Source organism: Somniosus microcephalus, chromosome 18 (assembly GCF_052327205.1).
Source record: "Somniosus microcephalus isolate GS21.2 chromosome 18, FLI_Smic_1.0, whole genome shotgun sequence".
Taxonomy (NCBI): Eukaryota; Metazoa; Chordata; class Chondrichthyes; order Squaliformes; family Somniosidae; genus Somniosus; species Somniosus microcephalus.
The window spans coordinates 22,470,337-22,493,883 of record NC_141004.1 but is presented as its reverse complement, the minus strand read 5'-3'; the positions used below and the strand labels follow the sequence as shown (position 1 = coordinate 22,493,883).

At 47.2% G+C, this 23,547-nt stretch overlaps 1 protein-coding gene across 1 annotated transcript in view; it reads left to right on the top strand.

Annotated features, from left to right (window-relative positions):
- ccnd3 (cyclin D3) overlaps positions 1-23,547 on the top strand; it is a 327,947-nt gene that overhangs the window by 143,696 nt on the left and 160,704 nt on the right. Inside the window, exon 2 of the mRNA XM_086011207.1 lies at positions 1,518-1,596. The gene's annotated coding sequence lies outside the window, so the exon portion shown is untranslated. The remainder of the gene's footprint in view (positions 1-1,517; positions 1,597-23,547) is intronic.

Below are 23,547 nucleotides of genomic sequence, written 5' to 3'. Positions count from 1 at the left end.
CTCAACAAGTCGTTGCTAGCGGCAGGTGGAAAGGCAGGGGCTCCACTCAATATCCGGTCCGGGGCGTTGCACTCTCGACTGACGTCACGATCTGCGGGCGCAGGAGATTGTGGCGGTAGTGTTTAGCTCCGCCGCAAAATGTCTGGTCAATTTTGCGAGTGGCGCAAACATCACCGTGCACGGGCGCTAGTTGCTTTGCGCCCCATTAGCGCCATCTTAGAGCGCTAATGGGAGGCGCAAAGCAACCGAATTTTTCCCCCTAGGTGTCTTCACCCGACTGAGCCACCCACTGATGATGCAGCTGGAAGCCACTTGCCTGCCCCGGTAGTTGTCAACTGCACACCCTATGTAAAGCTAACATTTTATTGGCCTGTCTGCCGGTAGCCTGAAGGAAAGTTCTCAAAACACTCTGAGGGATGGGTGTAATGATATCAGCAAATAGAGATGGTATTTGCCTGTTTGATTATGATGCCTTACCCAGCAGGTTTGCATGTATTGATTGCTTGTGCCTGACCAGCAGAGGGCATGTGACAGAGACAAGCAAGGCAGTTTAGTTTGGTTTCAGTTTCGTTCTAGATGCATCACTAGCATCGTGTCTCCTGTAAATGCTGTATAAAGAGTTGAACAGACTTTAGATTAAAAGACATTGGGCTAGATTTTCAGTTGCTTGCGCCAGCAGTTAGCGCCTTAAGAGAAGTGATTTTCGGGCGCTATGCGTGTAGCGCCCGGGCGCAGCGCAGTTTGCGCCCCGCCCCAAATTAAGTTGCCCGTTAGCGCCGGCGCAAAGTTTAGCGGCCGGCCGGATGCGCGCGCAGAAAATGACGTCACATCCTCGTGCAACGCCCTTTGGCCGCCCCGAATCCAAACTTCAGTCGGACCGCCCCATTGTGCGGCTGGCGTCCAGAGCGTTTGTAAAATGGAACGCAACACACCCTGGGGAGCGCAAATTAAAGGGCACTCCTCCTGCACTATAAACGGCAGTCTGCATGTGTTGTGTGGAAGGATCCAGTGTGTTGTTGTGAACGGTGTATTTATGTTTCCGGCCACCACCACCACCACCACCTCCTCCTCCTCCTCCTCCTCCTCCTCCTCTTCTTTTGCCCCCAGACTCTGCCTTTGAAAAAAACACATGCACCCTTCCCCTTTAAGAGCTCACTGGCACCAGAGTGTCTGCCGTGCGCTGCGCCCGAGCTCGGGTGTTGCGCTCTGCACCGCCGGCTTAGCGCCTAAAGATAGTAGTGGAACGCCTCTTTTAGCGCTCCACCAACCTCTTAGGGCGAAGCCACTGAATTTCCGGCAACGGGGCGCTACTTTGGGGCGGGCGCTAACTTCGGGCGGGCGCTAAGGTTAGCGCCCCAAAACTGTCTATACTGAAAATCTAGCCCATTCTCTTTCATAAATGTCTCGTTATTGAACCCACAAAGAAATCAATGCAATGGGAATAAACAGGCACAAACTGTGAGTAAGAAAGTGCGTGCCTGTAACACGGTTATAATTCTAGCTCTTGTAATCTCTAGATTGGTGCTAAAAGGACATGGCAAACTGCCCGATCCTGATCTGACGACCGTCGAGAACATCCAGAACCCTACAACTAAGGTAAAGAGTGCCTAAATACAGTTTGTACAAGGATGATATGCTGCCGCTGGATCAGAATAGACACAGGTACTGATCGTGCTAAATTGTAATGCAAGAGATTGGGAATATAAAGGGTACCCTCTTATTATGGGAACATCTAAGGTGATGTGACTTAACTGATGGCACGTTGTAGTAGGGATTGAAGCTAAATGAATGTACTTGGGCATACAAATTTCTGCTTCCTTGTTAAATTTCATGCCATTGTTCTGTAGGTAAAGATCTGAGAGGAACACTGTCAGACGAGAGAAACTTCCCTTAACCCTTCCTGGGAGAGTGGAAACCATTTAAAAATGAAAGTTTGATTTCCAATTACAGGTCATTTTTGCAGTGATACAACTTAATATACCCACGGATCCAGGATAAATATTTGGAAAACTGTTACCCCAATTTAAGAACATAAGAAATAGGAGCAGGAGCAGGCCATTCGGTCCTTCGAGCCTGCTCTGCCATTCAATAAGATCATGGCTGATCTGCTACCTCAAACTCCACTTTCCCAACCTACCTCCATATCCCTTGATTCCCGTAGTATCCAAAAATCTATCGATCTCCGTCTGGAATATACTCAATGACTGAGCATCCACAGCCCTCTGGGGTAGAGAATTCCAAAGACTCACAACCCATTGAGGGGAAGACATTTCTCCTCATCTCAGTCCTAAATGGCCGAACCCTTATTCTAAGACTGTGACCCCTAATTAACATATTATATTTACTGAAACTTTAGTGAATTAATATTACATGAAAAATAGGGGCAATTCATTCTAATCAGACAGACTTGAAATCTCTGCATATTGTATTTCTCTTTCCAGGGCACTAGTACGAAGCACAAAATATAGGAAACATGTTCCTTAGAGCACTCATATATCAAAAAATCTTAGTATTTTGACATTTTTAAATTTTGGTGTTTCTCTTCATATTGATTATCTATCTCTTATACAGAGACATTCTTACAAGATTTATTTTAGCCTAAAAGATTGATTAAGAGGGGAAAAATAGAGTATGAGTAAACTTGCAAGGAACATGAAAGCGGATTGTAAAAGCTTCTACAAGTATGTAAAAAGAAAAAGATTAGTGAAGACAAATGTAGGTCCCTTACAGTCAGAAACGGGAGAATTTATAATGGGGAACAAGGAAATGGTAGAGCAATTAAACAAATACTTTGGTTCCGTCTTCACGGAACAGGACACAAATAACTTCCCAGAAATGCTAGGAAACCAAGGGTCTAGTGAGAAGGAGGAATTAAAGGAAATTTGTATTATTAAAAAAATAGTGCTGGAGAAATTAATGGGACTGAAAGCTGATAAATCCCCAGGGCCTGATAATCTGCATCCCAGAGTATTAAAGAGGTAGCCATGGAAATAATGGATGCATTGGTTGTCATCTTCCAAATTCTATAGATTATTGAACAGTTCCTGCAGATTGGAGGGTGGCAAATGTAACCCTACTATTTAAAAAAGGAGGGAGAGAGAAAATGGGGAACTACAGACCGGTTAGCCTAACATCAGTAGTTGGGAAAATGCTAGAGCCTATTATAAAGGGTGTGGTAACAGGATACTTAGAAAATATCAACGGGATTAGACAAAGTCAACATGGATTTATGAAAGGGAAATCGTGTTTGACAAACCTGCTAGAGTTTTTTGAGGATGTAACTGGTAGAATAGTTAAGGGAGAACCAGTAGATGTGGTGTATTTGAATTTTCAGAAGGACTTTGATAAAGTCCCACATAAGAGGTTAGTGTGCAAAATTAAAGCACATGGGATTGGAGGTAATATACTGGCATGGATTGAAAATTGGCTAACAGACAGGAAACAGAGAGTAGGAATAAATGGGTCTTTTTCGGGGTGGCAGGCGGTGACTAGTGGGGTACCGCAGGGATCAGTGCTAGGGCCCCAGCTATTCACAAAAATATCAATGATTTGGATGAGGGAACCAAATGTAATATTTCCAAGTTTGCTGACAACACAAAACTAGGTGGGATTGTGAGTTGTGAGGAGGATGCAAAGAGGCTTCAAGGCGATTTAGACAAGTTGGGTGAGTGGGCAAATACATGGCAGATGCAGTATAACGTGGAAAAATGTGAAGTTATCCACTTCGGTAGGAAAAATAGAAAGGTAGAGTATTATTTAAATGGTGCTAGATTGGGAAATACTGATGTACAAAGGGACCTGGGAGTCCTTGTACACCAGTCACTGAAAGCAAACATGCAGGTGCAGCAAGCAGTTAGGAAGGCCTTCATTGCAAGAGGATTTGAGTACAGGAGCAAGGATGTCTTACTACAGTTGTACAGGGCCTTGGTGAGACCACACCTGGAATACTGTGTGCAGTTTTGGTTTCCTTACCTAAGAAAGGATATACTTGCCATAGAGGGAGTGCAGCGAAGGTTCACCAGACTGATTCCTGGAATGGCAGGACTGTCATATGAGGAGAGATTGGGTCGACTAGGCCTGTATTCACTAGAGTTTAGAAGAATGAGAGGGGATCTCATTGAAACATATAAAATTCTGACAGGGCTAGACAGACTGGATGCAGGGAGGATGTTTTCCCTGGCTGGGGGCTCTAGAACATGGAGTCACAGTCTCAGGATATGGGGTAGGACATTTAGGACTGAGATGAGGAGAAATGTCTCCACTCAGAGGGTGGTGAACCTGTGGAATTCTCTACCACAGAAGGCTGTAGAGGCCAAGTCACTGAATATACAGGAAACTTTGTGATACCCGGCACCGACAGGACCGAGCTGTTGCCGTCCCATCAAAACTGCCGGACAAACCAGCGCTAATGTTAAAACATACGGAAGCTTTTGAGCTCTGTATCTAGCAACAAACCCTGTAGCAACAGCTTCTAAACAGTCAGCCGTAGCTTGCAAGCGTCTCTGTAGCTAAGCAACAGTTTTAGCTAGACCTTGCAGAGCCTGACTAGTGGAAAAAAAAGCAACGAAAAGAAAAAAAACTTACTGAATCGACTCCTGAATTTTGCCGGTGGCTCGAGCATTCCGGACAGTTAACCTCCGGATAAACCAAAGTTTCCTGTATTTAAGAAGGAGATAGATAGATTTCTGGACACAAAAAGCATCAAGGGGTATGGGGAGAGAGTGGGAATACGGTATTGAGATAGAGGATCAGCCGTGATCATATTGAATGGCAGAGCAGGCTCGAAGGGCCGAATGGCCGACTCCTGCTCCTATTTTTTTTTTCTATATATTTTCACATTCTGTACAGTTCACTGACCTTATATTCTTCTACTCCAGGGGAATCAAGGGATATGGAGATCAGGTGGGAAAGTGGAGTTAAGATCAGCCATGATCTTATTGAATGGCGGAGCAGGTTCGTGGGGCTGTATGGCCTACTCCTGCTCCTAATTCTTATGTTCTTATGTTCTGTACATATGATATAAAAGTCCCTATAAACATAACAAAAATATATATTTTAAATATAAAATGTTGTTCTCAGGACGTGGGTGACACTGGCAAGGTTGCGTTTAATCCCCATCCCTAGTTGTCCTGCGAAAGTGGTGGTGGGTCTTCTCCTTGAATCGCTGCTGTCTTTGTCCCGTGATGGTGTTAGGTAGGGAGTTCCAGGATATTGACCCAATGATGATGAAGGAACAGCGATATATGTTCAAGTCAGAATGGTGTGTGACTTGGGAATGGAATTTAGAGGGGGGAAGAAAAGACTTGCATTTCTATAGCGCATTTCACAACAAATGGACATCTCAAAGCACTTTACAGCCAATGAAGTTCAGCCACTGTTATAATGTAGGAAACACGGCAGCCAATTTGCACACAGCAAGGTCCCACAAACCAGCAATGTGACAATGACCAGATAATCTGTTTTTCTGTGATGGTGGTTGAGGGATAAATATTGGCCAGGACACCGGGGAGAACTCCCCTGCTCCTCTTTGATGTGCCTCAATAATCCCGAGACTCGATGTTAGCGGAACAAAACAAGGCTTTTATTAACTTAGAAGATAACACGCAGTGGAGAGAGGTATCTTCCATCTGGAGCTCTGCAGTACTGGATATGAGGCCAGACTGAGCTGGCTTACATAGAGGCCAGGTATGGGCGGAGCCCTACACACAACACATTCCATACATTCCAATATACAATACAATGGTGAGGAGAAACCTGAAACCAACCACAGTCACAGGCAGTGATGAATGGAATATTTCATCACATTCACCGCTTCTATAGATTTAGTCTGTTCGGGGGTTTGGTAGTCCTCTGCGACCGACATGGCTGTTGTGGTGTCGCGGGTGTCGGCTGGGTGTCCCCGGTGGCCTCCTGGGTCTCTGCCGGGGGTGCCGCCAGGGTTGTTGAAGGGGTAGTTGGTGGGGGTGCCGTTGGTCGATGTTCTTCCGGGGGTGATGAAAGAGTAGTGGGTGGGTAAGAGTTGCTGTGGTCGTTGTTGCTGCTATTGCCGTGGTTGTTGTCGTTACCGGCTGGGGCAACGTCTTTTATTGACACGGTGTCCTCCCTTCCGTCGGCGTGCCGGACATACGCGTATTGGGGGTTGGCGTGGAGTAGGTGCACTGGCTCCACGAGAGGGTCCGTCTTATGGCCCCTCACATGCCTTCGCACGAATACCGGACCTGGGGTGGAGAGCCATGACGGCATGGATACGCCTGAGGTGGATTTCCGGGGAAAGCTAAACATTCGTTCATGAGGCGTGGCATTAGTGGCAGTACACAATAGCGACCGTATCGAATGGAGCACATCTGAGAGGACTTCCTGCCAGCGGGAGATAGGGAGGCCCTTGGTCCTTAGAGCTAGAGTGACTGCTTTCCATACTACAATATTTCATCACACTCTTCACAATACAGGGTATTTCCATGGGACATTTTACGCCCACCTGAGAGAGCAGGCGGGGCCTCGGTTTAACCTCTCCTCTGAAAATCGGCACCTCCAACAGTGCAGCACTCCCTCAGCGGGAGTGTCAGCCTAGATTTTTGTGCTCAAGTCTCTAGAGTGGGACTTGAACCCACAACTTTATGACTCACAGGCGAAGGTGCTACCAACTGAGCCACAGCTGGTACCTCTCAGCGGTGGAGGTCACAGGGGAGATAAGCTTGGTTGCATAAATTGACACCAGATGTAAACAAAGTTGATGCATAACGATCCCGTGCCATTTATATGAAGAGCCTACATTTCCCCCTCGTGTAACTTTGTGGCTAATTGGGATTGCTGATAAAGACTGACCTCCCTGCAGCCTTACTCAAGCAGTGCTGTAATGGAGTGCCACATCACTTTTTCTCCCTACAGAAAGCTATTAATATGACATGTTTTTGTAATTCCTAACTTCACAGTGTGAAAGAAAAAGAAAGACTTAGGTTTATATAGCGCCTTTCATGACCACCGGACATCTCAAAGCACTTTACAGCCAATGAAGTACTTTTTGAAGTGGAGTCACTGTTGTAATGTGGGAAACGCGGCAGCCAATTTGCAGGCAGCAAGCTCCCCCAAACAGCAATGTGATAATGACCAGATAATCTGTTGGTTGAGGGATAAATATTGGCCAGGACACCGGGGATAACTCCCCTGCTCTTCTTCGAAATATTGCCATGGGATCTTTTACGTCCACCTGAGAGAGCAGACGGGGCCTCGGTTTAACGTCTCATCCGAAAGACGGCACCTTCGACAATGCAGCGCTCCCTCAGCACTGCACTGGAGTGTCCGCCTAGCTTCTTATGTGCTCAAGTCCCTGGAGTGCTTGAGAGACAGAACTTTATTCCAATGATATAAAAACAGACAATGCTGGAAACACTCAGCAGGTCAGGCAGCATCTATGGAGAGAGAAAGTGAGTTAACGTTTCAGGTCGATGACCTTTCATCAGAACTTCATTCCAATGATAGGTTGATTGGCTATGATAAATTGACCCTTAGTGTTAGGGGGGTTACAGGGATAGGGTGGGATATGTGTTGGTGTAGGGGTTACGGTGATCGGGTGGGATATGTGTCGGTGCAGGCTCGATGGGTTGAAATGGCCTCTATCTGCACTGTGGGGATTCTGTGATTCTGTGATTCTGTGTGATACTGGGAATGTGGGGAAAATGTGACCTTTCCACAGAGTGTTTAATGTGAACTATTTTGTCCAACTCCAACATTACCAATCCCATTGCTATTAATGATTCAGTAGACTGAGAGTGTTTTGACAACAGTTACACAAAAGGCCTCATGACATTTCTTATGGAGACAGGATGCAATCATTTATAAAGTTTTATGGAAAGCAGCAATAGATTCTGCCCTCAGTGTTCTTCCCACGTCCATCACATTTTCCAAAATTCTAATTCCCTCCTTTCTCCCCCCACACCCTCATCAGTGAAAATGGAAGCACATTTGTCTGTTATTTCCTGAAGAAATATTTATTCTGGGTAAACCAAGCATGAACCACTTATCCCAACACCATTCAGAAGAAACGTGATCTCTAGCATCAGCCATTACACCTTGAGGGCATGTCCTTCGCAGTCACTCAGCAACAGTATTTACACTGTTCAGCACCATTAGCAAAATTTATGGCTTTGAGCTATGTAACAGTTGGCATGACCATGTTAATCATAAGAAAGACAATAGTATATATCTCTAAAATAAATATGTAGATATTCTCTGCTCCCATATCTTTCTCCAGCAGGCTGGTATCATTGGACATCCAGTCACCTAGGTGGTAATCTTGATACAGAATGCAGACTTATCAACATTTGACAGAAGGTAGACTTGAAGTAGGGGCAGCTAACCCTCACTTTTTTTTTGAATCCCCCTAATAGATGGTGTCAGTTTGCTGGTTCATCTAGTAGTTTGGCCAAGAGCTGGTGAAACTCATTATCAAGGGTGGCATAGTGGTTAGCACTGTTGCCTCACAGCGCCAGGGACCCGGGTTCAAATCCGGCCTCGGGTGACTGTCTGTGTGGAGTTTGCACATTCTCCCCGTGTTTGCGTGGGTTTCCTCCGGATGCTCCGGTTTCCTCCCACAGTCCAAAGATGTGCGGGTTAGGTTGATTGGCCATGATAAAAATTGGCCCTTAGTGTTAGGGGGGATTAAATACGTGGGGTTACGGGGTTACAGGGATAGGGCTTTGGTGGGATGGCTGTCGGTGTAGGGACCGGGTGCTAAGGGTTTGGATGATCAGCCATGATCTTGTTGAATGGCGGAGCAGGCTCGAAGGGCCGAATGGCCTACTCCTGCTCCTAGTTTCTATGTTTCTATGACAGGCCAGCTTGAGTAACAGGCAGTAATAAGCCTCAAACCCAAGAAAATGTGCTGGAGGGACAGAACCTTACTTCCATGATGCTGGGACAGTGGGAAAAATGTGATATTTCCACATGTTTTATGCCCGATTTTTCTCCACCCTTCATCTCAACTCACAGCCAGTTCAGTGTGTCTCTGAACATCACCACAGTCACTCTGCACAGTCCAGGCCACACATTATGAAACTTGTGCTGTTTTGCTTCTAATAGAAAAAACATAGCAGCAGTATCCTTCCAAACAAGGCTTAAAATGCAGAGTAGTTTGTTCTTTATTAGTTTGGCTGAAGTATTAGAGCCCAAATTTTCCTCTTCTTACTGTCCCCAATTTCAGGTGGACACGTGAGATGGGGCAGGCAACCCAATTATCTACTGTCATCTCTGGAGGAAGTCAGAACCATCCATACTTAAATGGGCCAGTGTAGCGGTACCACCGAGTGTCCCTTACTTACTGGACATAATTCTCTTTAATGCGATGACGCGGGCAAACGCGATGACGTCATGACGCACATCACATGACCGCCCCAAGCGTGGGAAAATGCGGTGACATCATGACGCAATCCACAGGACTGCCTGGTCAGTCCTCGTGGCATCTCCGTCTGGTGAAGACCTATTTTATGGCTCTCCTGTAGCGAGCTCAGCAATCTGTTTGAATTCCTCTGTTCCTGCATTAAAAACCTTTTTGATTGTCCTCCTGGAGTCGACCTCGATTATAAGAACATAAGAACATAAGAAATAGGAGCAGGAGTAGGCCAATCGGCCCCTCGAGCCTGCTCCGCCATTCAATAAGATCATGGCTGATCTGATCCTAACCGCCAACCCACTATCACAGAACCATCTCCTGAATCTAACAGAATTAGACACACGAAATAGGAGCAGGATCAGGCTACACGGCCCCTGGGCCCGCTCCGCTACCCACAGGGCCATGACCGATCCGAACCTAGACTCATGTCCAAATTCCTGCCTGCTCCCCGTAACCCTTAATTCCCTTTACTTCTAGGAAACTGTCTATTTCTGTTTTAAATTTATGTAATGATGTAGCTTCTACAGCTTTTTGGGGCAGCATATTCCATGGACCTACCACCCTCTGAGTGAAGTAGTTCCTCCTCTTCTCAGTTTTGAAAGAGCAGCCCCTTATTCTAAGACTATGCCCCCTAGTTCTAGTTTCACCCATCATCGTGAACATCTTCCCCGCATCCACCCGATCCAACCCCTTCACAATCTTATATGTTTCAATAAGATCGCCTCTCATTCTTCTGAACTCCAATGAGTAGAGTCCCAATCTACTCAACCTCTCCTCATATGTCCATCCCCTCATCCCCGGGATTAACCGAGTGAACCTTCTTTGTACTGACTCGAGAGCAAGTATGTCCTTTCTTAAGTATGGACACCAAAACTGTGCGCAGTATTCCAGGTGCGGTCTCACCAATACCTTGTACAACTGAAGCAATACCTCCCTATTTTTATATTCTATCCCCCTAGCAATGAAAGCCAACATTCCATTGGCCTTCTTAATCACTTGCTGCACCTGCATACTAACCTTTTGAGTTTCGTGCACCAGGACCCCCAGATCCCTTTGTACTTCAGTACTTTCCAGTTTCTTGCCATTAAGATAATAACTTGCTCTACGATTTTTCCTGCCAAAGTGCATAACCTCACACTTTCCAGTATTGTATTCCATCTGCCAAATCTCTGCCCACTTACTTAGCCTGTCGATGTCCCCTTGCAGGTTTTTTATGTCCTCCTCACTCACTACTTTCCCTCCCATCTTAGTATCATCTGCAAACTTTGATATGTTACACTCGGTCCCCTCCTCCAAATCGTTAATATAGATTGTAAAGAGTTGGGGACCCAGCACTGACCCCTGCAGAACACCACTAGTTACTGATTGCCAGTCTGAGAATGAACCCTTTATCCCAACTCTCTGCCTTCTGTTAGATAGCCAATCCTCTATCCATGCCAGAATATTACCCCCAATCCCGTGATTTTTTATCTTAAGCAATAATCTTTTGTGTGGCACCTTGTCAAATGCCTTTTGGAAGTCTAAATACACTACGTCCACTGGTTCTCCTTTATCCACCCTATACGTTACTTCCTCAAAGAACTCCAGCAAATTTGTCAAACATGACTTCCCCTTCATAAAACCATGCTGACTTTGTCCTATTAAATTATGATTATCCAAATGTCCTGTTACTGTCTCCTTAATAATGGACTCCAAAATTTTACCTACCACAGATGTTAGGCTAACCGGTCTATAGTTTCCAGCCTTCTGTCTACTGCCCTTTTTAAATAAGGGTGTTACATTAGCAGTTTTCCAGTCTGCCGGGACCTTTGCCGAGTCCAGGGAGTTTTGGAAAATTATTACCAATGCATCCACAATCCCTACCGCCACTTCCCTCAAGACCCTAGGATGTAAGCCATCAGGTCCAGGTGATTTATCCGCCTTGAGTCCCATTATTTTACCGAGTACCACTTCCTTAGTGATTTTGATCGTGTTTAGCTCCTCCCCCCCCCCGTTAGCCCCCTGTTTGTCCAGTGTTGGGATATTCTTAGTGTCCTCTACTGTAAAGACTGATACAAAATAATTGTTCAGTGTTTTTGCCATCTCCATATTTCCCACCATTAATTTCCCAGTCTCATCCTCTAAGGGACCAACATTTACTTTAGCCACCCTTTTTCTTTTGATATAACTATAAAAACTCTTACTATCTGTTTTTATATTTTTTGCTAATTTACTTTCATAATCTATCTTCCCTTTCTTAATCAATCTTTTTGTTATTTTTTGCTGTCTTTTAAAGTTTTCCCAATCCTCTATCCTCCCACTAGATTTGGCTACCTTATATGCCCTTGTTTTTAGTCGAATACTATCCTTAATTTCTTTACTTAGCCACGGATGGCTGTCTTTTCTTTTACACCCTTTTCTTCTCAGTGGAATATATTTTTTTTGGAAGTTGTAAAATAACTCCTTAAATGTACACCACTGATCATGTATCGTCTTACCCTTTAATCTATTTTCCCAATCCACTCTACTCAATTCCGCTCTCATACCTTCATAGTCTCCTTTATTCAAGCTTAGCACGCTTGTTTGAGATCCAACCTTCTCGCCCTCTAATTGAATATGGAATTCAACCATGTTATGGTCACTCATTCCAAGGGGATCCTTTACTAGGACTTTTTTAATTAATCCTGTCTCGTTACACAGGACCAGATCTAAGGTTGCTTGCCCCCTGGTCGGTTCAGTTACATACTGCTCAAGAAACCCATCCCTAATACACTCAATGAACTCATCCTCAAGGCAGCCCTGCCCAATTTGATTTGTCCAATTAATATGATAGTTAAAATCCCCCATAATTATAGATGTTCCCTTATTACAAGCCTCAACTATTTCCTGATTGATACTCTGTCCAACAGAGTTGCCACTGTTCGGAGGCCTATAGACTACGCCCACGAGTGTTTTTTCCCCCTTTTTATTCCTTACCTCCACCCAAACTGTTTCATTATCCTGATCTTTTGACCCAATATCATTTCTCTGTATTACAGTGATTCCTTCCTTTATTAACATAGCCACCCCACCTCCCCTTCCTTCCTGCCTGTCCTTCCCGATCGTTAAATAACCTGGTATGTTTAATTCCCAGGCATTGTCACCCTGCAGCCATGTTTCTGTAATGGCCACAAGATCATACCCATATGTAGTTATTTGTGCCATTAACTCGTCTATTTTGTTGCGAATGCTACGTGCATTCAGATAGAGAACTTTCAAATATGTTTTGTGACACTTAGTTCCTGCTTTTGCCCTTTTTATTACTTTACCTTTTACTCCATACCTTCTGCCCCTTCCTGACACGCTCTGGTTTTTAATTTCCCCACTGCTACCTAAGTCTATGACCTTCTCTGTTGTCATTTTTATTATTTGATCTCTAGGAACCTCCCCCCCACTAGTTAGTTTAAAGCCCTCTCTACAGCCCTAGTTATATGATCCGCCAGGACTCTAGTCCCAGCACTGGCCAAGTGAAGCCCGTCCCAACGGAACAGCTCCCTCCTGCCCCAGTACTGGTGCCAGTGTCCCAGGAAGCAAAACCCATTTCTCCCACACCAGTCTTTGAGCCACGCATTTAACTCTCTAATTTTATTTGTCCTAGCCAAATTCACTCGTGGCTCAGGTAATAATCCAGAGATTATTACCCTTGTGGTTCTGCTGTTTAATTTGGCCCCTAGCTGCTCAAACTCCCTCAGCAGAACCTCCTTCCTTGTCCTATCTATGTCGTTGGTACCAACATGGACCACGACAACTGGATCCTACCCCTCCCACTCCAAGTTTCTCTCCAGTCCAGAGGAGATGTCCTTAACCCTGGCACCGGGCAGGCAACACAGCCTTCGGGACTCTCGCTCTCGGCTGCAAAGAACTCTATCTATCCCCCTAACGATACTATCCCCTACCACTACAACATTTCTTTTAACTCCCCCCACTTGAATGGCCCCCTGCTCCACGGTGCTGTGGTCAGGTTGCTCATCCTCCCCGCAGTCCCTGTTCCCATCCTCACAGGGAGTAAGAGCCTCGAACCTGTTGGACAAGTGCAAGGGCTGCGGCTCCTCCAACACTACCTCCTGGATCCCCGTACCTGCCTCACTTCTAGTCACACCATCCTGACCCTGGCCACGGACTACATCTGAATTAATTAATCTAATTGGTGTGAATACCTCGTGATACACAGAGTCCAGGTAACTCTCCCCCTCCCTGATGTGTCTCAGTGTTTGAAGCTCGGACTCCAGCTCTTCAACACGGAGCCGGAGTTCCTCGAGCAGCCAACACTTACTGCAAATGTAATCACCGTGAGCATCAATGGTGTTCACCAGCTCCCACATATTGCAGCAGCAACACATCACCTGATCTCCCATTCTATGTAATTAATTACATTTATTAACATTATTCTTAAATACCCACTGCCCCGATTCTAGATGGTGAATATCACACCTTACAAACTATAAACCAAAGAGATTTAAGCTTAAAAAGGGAGAAATACTTACCAACCAATCACTTACCCGCTTTCTGGTGACGTCACACTTGGATTACTTTTTACCTCTCTCCTTCCCTCCGAGTTCCCAGGCTGGAGATTGGTAAACCTTACCTGGTCTCTGGGACTTTTATAGCCCCGCTGCTGCCGCTGAGTTCCCGCCGACGCACTGAGGCCTTACCTGGTCTCTGGGACTTTTATAGCCCCGCTGCTGCCGCTGAATTCCCGCTGACGCACTGAGGCCTTACCTGGTCTCTGGGACTTTTATAGCCCCGCTGCGGCCGCTGAATTCCCGCTGACGCACTGAGGCCTTACCTGGCCTCTGGGACTTTTATAGCCCCGCTGCTGCCGCTGAAACACCCGCCAACGCACTGAGGCCTTACCTGGTCTCTGGGACTTTTATAGCCCCGCTCTGCCGCTCGAGATTCCCGCCGGCGCTGTGAGGCCTTACCTGGTCTCTGGGACTTTTATAGCCCCGCTGCTGCCGCTGAGTTCCCGCCGACGCACTGAGGCCTTACCTGGTCTCTGGGACTTTTATAGCCCCGCTGCTGCCGCTGAGTTCCCGCCGACGCACTGAGGCCTTACCTGGTCTCTGGGACTTTTATAGCCCCGCTGCTGCCGCTGAGTTCCCGCTGACGCACTGAGGCCTTACCTGGTCTCTGGGACTTTTATAGCCCCGCTCTGCCGCTCGAGATTCCCGCCGGCACTGTGAGGCCTTACCTGGTCTCTGGGACTTTTATAGCCCCGCTCTGCCGCTCGAGATTCCCGCCGACGCTGTGAGGCCTTACCTGGTCTCTGGGACTTTTATAGCCCCGCTGCTGCCGCTGAATTCCCGCCGACGCACTGAGGCCTTACCTGGTCTCTGGGACTTTTATCGCCCCGCTCTGCCGCTCGAGATTCCCGCCGGCGCTGTGAGGCCTTACCTGGTCTCTGGGACTTTTATCGCCCCGCTGCTGCCGCTCGAGATTCCCGCCGATGCACCAACCTGCCAAGACCCACGTTTATTTGATAGGCATTCGTCAACACCTACAATTGGTGAACCCGAATACCTACAATTGGTGACCAACGACGTGAGGACGGGAGCTCATCAATACCTACAATCTACATTGGTGACCCCGTTTTTCGTGAACGTTTTTCACGAAAGCAGCACAGCCAGACCCTGATTTTTCGTGAACATTTTTCATGAAAGAAGCACGCCTGGAAGCTTAAGCCGTTTCGCTCAGCTACCGCAACACTGGGAGCAACAATCGCCCTCGTGCTTTATAAAGGTAGAAGCCCCGTTCGCCCTGTGCAACATCAATACGGCGCAGACCACGTACCTGGATATGGTCTCCGTTTTCAACAGCTCTACTGAATTTCGGAGCGTCAGCCTCTTCGACAACCCCACGGCGGAACAGCAAGTATAACACCCTCACAGCGTGGGTGCAGCACGTTTTCGGGCTCACAGGATCGGCACGCGCCCCGGCAGAGAGGCCACGAGGACTCAGTCCTCGCAAACCACCCCTCGCAACCCACGAGGACCCACCCCTCGCAAACCACGAGGATTCCTCCCTCGCAAACCACGAGGGTTCCTCCCTCGCAAACCACGAGGATTCCTCCCTCGCAAACCACGAGGATTCCTCCCTCGCAAACCACGAGGATTCCTCCCTCACGAACCCACGAAGATTCGTCCCTCGCAAACCACGGGGACCCATCCCCCGCCGACGCCGCACCAGCCCGTCAGCCTGCTGGTCTGTCTTTTCTACCACGCTTTTCGGCGCGAAAGAGAAGCATTGCCTCCCTCCCGGCAGTTTTTCCCCTAAATCGACAACAACTAGAAGCGTTGCCGCCCTCCCGGCAGTTTTCCCCCTACCGAAATCCACAACAACTAGAAGCATTGCCGCCCTCTCTACAGTGTTCCCCTCAACGAAAGCAAACATCTACTGATGCTGCGACCATTGAGGATGGGTCCAACGGGCATCCCGTGGCCACGATCGGCCACACGAAAATTGCTGTCATCACCGATCACTGATCAACACAGCATCGGGTCACTCTCGTCTGCATTACCGCAGTAGCACTACGGCACGCACCGTTCCATGCGTTCCCGACTGCCGAAGAATTCGCTCGCCTGTCGGCGAGTTCACCAACCTGCCAAGACCCACGTTTATTTCCTCCTGGATCGCCCGTTCGGCGTTCCTGCAGATTTCGTCAGACTGGGGACCTTTTCCCAACGATGACAGAGCCATGGTCCACATCTGCCCAACCTACCAGTCACTATGACGTGGCCAGCTGTTTCGCCCCGGCGCCCGCTTCGAACCACGGGCTGCAGATGTCACACGCTTCCACGGTCCTTCACAGGGCTGAATACGTTTTATTCACCCTTACACACATCGGGATCCGCATAAGACCCCATTCACCGGACCACATATTTGGACCTTGCCCGCCAAGTCGGGACAGCACGACCGCCGAGACCACCGACCACCCATCGTCGTTACGCCAACCCAAGTACGACCGCCAGCCACCCAACAGTCTCCGTCTCGAGACTACAGGAGTCGTTCGGACAGGCTCGTCAGACCATCTCATCGGTTGACGTTGTCCGTTAAAGCGAATTCTGGGGGGGCGCATGTAGCGGTACCACCGAGTGTCCCTTACTTACCGGACATAATTCTCTTTAATGCGATGACGCGGGTGAACGCGATGACGCGGGCAAACGCGATGACGTCACGTCGCACATCACGTGACCGTCCCAAGCGCAGGAAAACGCGATGACGTCATGACGCACATCACGTGACCGCCCCAAGCGCGGGAAAACGCGGTGACATCATGACGCAATCAACAGGACTGCCTGGTCAGTCCTCGTGGCGTCTCCGTCTGGTGAAGACCTATTTTATGGCTCTCCTGTAGCGAGCTCAGCAATCTGTTTGAATTCCTCTGTTCCTGCATTAAAAACCTTTTTGATTGTTCTCCTGGAGTCGACCTCGATTATTTGATAGGCATTCGTCCAACACCTACAATTGGTGAACCCGAATACCTACACCAGTGTATTTAAGTGAGGCAGCAATGATATATAATCAATTTTCTGTCAATAAGGCCTCAAGTACGCTCGCTGGTAATCACGCCTATATATCATCCATGGGCTAAGCCCTCTCCTATCTGGCACCCAATACCACTATGACAGCAGTCTAAGCATCCATAAAGGAAACACAGACTGCCCCAGGGTCCCTGGTGTGGGGAACTCTACTGCAGCTATGTCTGGACCTGTCACAAGCTCCAAGTGGACTGCATTGCTGCAAAGCCATTCATCACAGTGCTGCACTTGCAGTTGTGGACTCCTCTACTTGTTGTGCCATCTGCAGCACACTGTCTGCCGTGGGCCCAAGTGGCTGCACATACACTTGATACTTTGCAAGTGTCATTCTTTAAAAATACAAGACCCACGAGATCTGGATTCCCAGGCAATGTCTCCTGGCTCTCTGGTCAGGAACATCTTCCTTCTCACGTCCCACCTCCAGCTGCTCCATGCTTTATGTTTCAGCCAGTGCACTCAGCTCTGGCTCACACTTTATTTCCTCAAGAGCGATCTATGTGGAAAGATCACATTTTCCCACCATTCCCAGCACCATGATTAGATTTTAAACTTGCTGACCTGGCGGGAAATTAGCGTTGCAGATTGCCCGCCCGTTATCGCACCCGCCTCATTTTCATTTCCATTGAAAAAAATCGGGCGGTTTCTATAAAGTGTGGCCAATTCACAAGGTCGGTTTTACATCTGAGCGGGAGGTTGAAATTCGACTCCAAGTAAGGTCTCTGGACTGGTGCTTGGGAGAGAAAGAGTGAGTAACATGTTTATTCTGAAGTGCTGGCAGGACCAGATGCAGAGGGACCTGGCTGTTCCTCTTCTTCTGCTGCTGCTTCTTCTTCCTTGGCCACGTCAAGAGGAGGAAGAGGGATTAGAATTGGTTCCCGAGAGTCAGAATTCATAGCAGAGGGTGTCCTGGGCCTGTACCCAGATGCACTGAATAGCAGAAAATCAGGCAGCTGATTTAAACCAATGGAAGAAAAATCAGATACGCTCCTTTACAGGAATGTGCTTTGATCCGCCTGGTTTTCTGCTACTTGCTGTACTCAGATAATCCAATGGACCTGGGCACAGACCCAGGAAAATGCCCCTGATCAGTAGAAGTGATGAGAGGGTTTAGTAAAAGTTTCCTGATGGGTAATGCAAGGTGGAATAGGATGAGAAAGAAGAGAAGCAGATCTCCACAACAAACCTGGAGCTGGTATCGGCCCTCCTACTTCCCCATCTCCCACTCCCTCTATAGCCTCGTTCCCTAGAGGCTCCTCTGTTTCCTCATTGTAGGCATGAGAAGGTGGAGGTTTGAGGACTCATCCTTGATCAATCAATCCTTCTCTGCTGTTATGGACTGGCTTCTCCTTTAAAAAGAATGCAAAAAGTGACAATGACCTCTAGTTGCTACGAGAGCCAGTCAAAGCCAGGTCTCCGCATGTAGATTAGAATGGGGCTGATGACAGGTGCATGAACCAAACAGTTAGATACCGTGTGAGATTTTTAGTGGGTTGAAAGAATGCAAGGATGGGAGTGAAAGAAGACGTGCAGGTGACGGCTGGGGGTGTAAAGGGCACCGTGCTACCTCATAGGCAATGATGGAAACTAGTCAAGTGTTGTAACAGTGAGGGGGAGTAATTGTAAGTTGCAGGCATGTATACTACAGTGTGTTCTTTGAAAGCATGGTGACCTCTTACTTTGCTAGACCTGATATGCTCATTAAAGTTTTTCTCGCATTGAGTTGCTGTGTGTGGCGTCACCAGATCACAGGATAATTATGGATATGGCTAGGCCTATCGTACTTGAACTCTCCAATTGGTTCTTTAATGATTCCAGGATTTTCTTCCCCGCTACTCTATCCAGGAATCCATTCCATCTCTTGATCGCTGTTTGTGAAGAAGAACTTCCTGATATCCATGCTAAATGTGCCTTTTATTAGTTTGACGCTGGCGCTTCTCATCCTACCTGCACAATTTAATTTAAAGTCATTGTTTGGATTTCCTTTTTCCATACCATTTACTATCTTATTTACCTCTCATTTCACCTTTCAGAGATTTATTTTCAAGACTGAAATCCCAAAGGATTAGTATTTCTGGTCATTTGAATTTGGATGATCAGCCATGATCTCATTGAATGGCGGAGCAGGCTCGAGGGGCCGAATGGCCTACTCCTGCTCCTATCTTCTATGTTTCTATAAAGGGTCAGGGCAGGACTTCCACCCCAACCACGCCATTACCCTGGCCCGGTTTCATGGGTCAGGGATCATTAGCTATTCATGGTGGGCTCCAGACAGGATTCTGACCAGTGAACCCATGGAAAATCCAGGGAGTGCTGCAGCAGAACCACCATTACGGCACCTGAAGAGGCAAGACTGACATTAAAGGAGCCAAAGGGCCTCAAAGAATGGAAGAGTTCAGTGACCAAAGGCCTCGACTGAGACCAAGGCTAGATAAACAGTCAGAGGAAGAGGCGCTCTCTGGTACAGCCTCTACCTCCACTTGATGCATGTGAGGCCAATCCTACCATTATCCTGGCCCCACCACCATGGTTCACATTTGGCCTGGTTCCTCCAAACTTTAACAAAATTAATCAGATAAAATCCAGAGTTGATCCAGAGCTTTGCATGTTGAAAATTCTACAATTATGTGTCCTAACTCGCACCAAGTCCCATTCACGCATTACCCCTGTGCTCTCTGACCTACATTGGCTCCTGGTTAAGCAACACCTCGATTTCAATATTCTCATTCTGGTTTTCAAATCCCTCCATGGCCTTACCCCTCCCTATCTCTGTAATCTCCTCCAGCCACACAACGCCCACCCCCACCGTCACCCCGAGATATCTGCGCTCTCCTAATTCTGGCCTCTTGAGCATCCCTGATTATTATCACTCAACCATTGGTGGCTGTGCCTTCTGTTGCCTAGATATGTGAAGAGAAAAGGATTGGTGAAGTCAAGCGTAGGTCCCTTGCAGTCAGAATCAGGGGAATTTATAATGGGGAACAAAGAAATGGAAGACCAATTAAATACATACTTTGGTTCTGTCTTCACAAAGGAGGACGCAAATAACCTCCCAGAGATGTCGGGGAACATAGGGTCTAATGAGAGGGAGGAACTGAATGAAATCAGTATTTGTAGGGAAATGGTGTTAGGGAAATTGATGGGATTGAAGGCCGGTAAATCCCCAGGGCCTGATAATCTACATCCCAGGGTACTTAAGAAAGTGGCCCTAGAAATAGTAGATGCATTGCTGGTCATCTTCCAAAATTCGATAGACTCTGGAACAGTTCCCATGGATTGGAGGGTAGCTAATGTTACCCCACTATTCAAAAAAGGTGGTAGAGAGAAAACGGGGAATTATAGACCGGTAAGCCTGACATCGGTAGTGGGGAAAATGCTAGAGTCCATTATAAAAGATGTAATAGCAGAGCACTTGGAAAACAGTGACAGGATCGGACAAAGTCAACATGGATTTACAAAAGGTAAATCGTGCTTGACTAATCTACTGGAATTTTTTGAGGATGTAACTGGTAAAATAAATAAGGGAGAACCAGTGGATGTGGTGTATTTGGACTTCCAGAAGGCTTTCAATGAGGTCCCGCATAAGAGATTAGCGTGTAAAGTTAAGGCACTTGGGATTGGGGGCAAGGTATTGACTTGGATAGAGAACTGGTTGGCAGACAGAAAGCAAAGAGTTGGAATAAACCGGTCTTTTTCCGAATGGCAGGCAGTGACTAGTGGGGTACCGCAGGGGTCAGTCCTAGGACCCCAGCTATTCACAATATATATTAATGATCTAGATGAGGGAACTAGATGTAATATCTCCAAGTTTGCAGATGACACAAAGCTGGGTGGGCGTGTGTGCTGTGAGGAGGATGCCGAGAAACTCCAGTATGATTTGGACATGTTGGGTGATTGGGCAGAAGCATGGCAGATGCAATATAATGTGGATAAATGCGAGGTTATCTACTTTGGTGTCAAAAACAGGAAGACAGATTATTATCTGAATGGCAATAGATTGGGAGAAGGGGAAGTGCAATGAGACCTGGGTGTCCTTGTGCACCAGTCGCTGAAGGTAAGCATGCAGGTGCAGCAGGCGGTTAAGAAGGCAAATGGTATGTTGGCCTTCATAGCGAGAGGGTTCGAGTACAGGAACAAGGATGTCTTGCTGCAGTTGTACAGGGCCTTGGTGAGACCACATCTTGAGTATTGTGTGCAGTTTTGGTCGCCTTATCTGAGGAAGGATGTTCTTGCCATGGAGAGAGTGCAGCGAAGATTCACCAGGCTGATACCTGGGATGGCAGGAATGACGTATGAGGCGAGATTGGGTCGATTGGGCTTATACTCGCGGGAGTTTAGAAGAATGAGAGGGGATCGCATTGAAACTTATAAAATTCTAACGGGACTAGACAGACTAGATGCAGGAAGGATGTTCCCAATGGCCGGGGAGTTCAGAACCAGGGGTCACAGTCTAAGGATAAGGGGTAAGCCATTTAGGACAGAGATGAGGAGGAATTTCTTCACCCAGAGAGTGGTGAACCTGTGGAATTCTCTACCACAGAAAGCAGTAGAGGCCAATTCATTAAATATATTCAAGAAGGAGTTAGATATATTTCTTAAGGCTCAAGGGATATGGAGAGAAGGCAGGGACAGGGTACTGAATTTGGATGATCAGCCATGATCTCATTGAATGGCGGAGCAGGCTCGAGGGGCCGAATGGCCTACTCCTGCTCCTATCTTCTATGTTTCTATGCCCTAAGCTCTGGAATTCCCTGCCTAAACCTCTCCGCCTCTCTACCTCTCTTTCATCCTTTAAGATGCTCCTTAAAACCTACCTCTTTGACCAAGCTTTTGGTCATCTGCCCTAATTTACCCTTATGTGTCAATTTTCTTTGTCTTATAATACACCTGTGAAGCGCCTTGGGGCGTTTTACTATGTTAAAGGCACTATATAAAGACAAGTTGTTGTTGCTGCTGCAGTAGAAATAGTCAAGTCTTCTATATTCTATTACTCGATCAGATTATGTAAATAAATTTGATTCGCTGTTTTAACCTACAAAATTTCCAGACTCTGTGTAATATTTCTACCCAATTACAATAAGTGCGATCATAACTTAAGACCATGTTGAATCCAATAGCAGAATTGTAAGTGGGAAATGAACCATATGAAAAAGGACAGGAAAAGACCATCCAGCTTGTGTTATCCAGACAAGGTCCATCTTACATGCACCATATAGCGGCCTCCTCCCCTACAGTCATGCAATATCCTGAGAGAGAAAAGCTTAGGTCAATTTCAGAAAATTCCTGTGGGAAATTCCTCTCCAGCCGCCAAAGGCAATCAAGCAAACTGCAGGAGGCTGCAATAACTGATATCACTAATTACAACTAATCCTCACCTATCTTCTACAACTTGAGATTATCTCAATGCTCAGGATCTCCCTTAAGAGCCTTAACTCTATTAAGGACTATTTGTGCGTTGACTTCCAAGGAATCAATTCTGATAACATTTCTATCTGTCATCACTGGTAAGTTAGCATTCAAGAAAGGTGACAAGTCCGATTGCGGTAATTACAGAGGAGTTTCCTTGCTAACTGCCACAGGGAAAGTCATCGCAAGAATCCTCCTCAATCGCCTTCTCCCAGTGGCCGAAGAGCTCCTCCCAGAGTTGCAATGCGGATTCCGCCCACTAAGGGGCACAATGGACATGATCTTCACCGCACGTCAATTACAAGAGAAATGCAGGGAACAGCACCAACCACTGTACATGGCCTTCTTTGATCTCACAAAGGCCATCGACACTGTCAACCGTGAGGGATTATGGAGTGTCCTCCTCAAATTCGGCTGCCCTCAAAAGTTTGTCACTATCCTCCGCCTGCTTCACGACAACAAGCAAGCCATGATCCTGACCAACGGTTCCACCACAGACCCAATTCACGTAAGAACTGGGGCCAAGCAAGGCTGTGTCATTGCACCAACGCTCTTCTCGATCTTCCTTGCTGCAATGCTCCCTCTCACCCTCAGTAAGCTCCCCACTGGAGTGGAGCTAATTTACAGAACAAACGGGAAACTGTTCAACCTCTGTCGCCTCCAGTCCAGATCCAAGGTCGTCCCATCCTCTGTCCTTGAATTACAGTATGTAGACGATGCTTGCGTCTGCGCTCACTCAGAGGTCGAACTCCAAACCATCGTCAACACCTTCACCGAAGCGTACGAGAGCATAGGCCTTACACTAAACATCCGTAAGACAAAGGTCCTCTACCAACCTGCCCCTGCCACACAGTGCTGCCCCCTGATTATCAAAATCCACGACAAGGCCTTGGACAATGTGGACCACTTTCCATACCTCGGGAGCCTACTGTCAACAAGGGCAGACGTCGATGACGAAGTCCAACACCGCCTTCAGTGTGCCAGTGCAGCCTTCGGTCGCCTGAGGAAGAGAGTGTTTGAAGACCAGGACCTCAAACCCGGTACTAAGCTCATGGTCTACAGGGCAGCAGTGATACCCGCCCTGCTGTATGCCTCAGAGACATGGACCATGTACAGCAGGCACCTCAAAGCACTGGAGAGGTACCACCAACGCTGCCTCCACAAGATCCTGCAAATCCATTGGCAGGATAGGCGCACCAA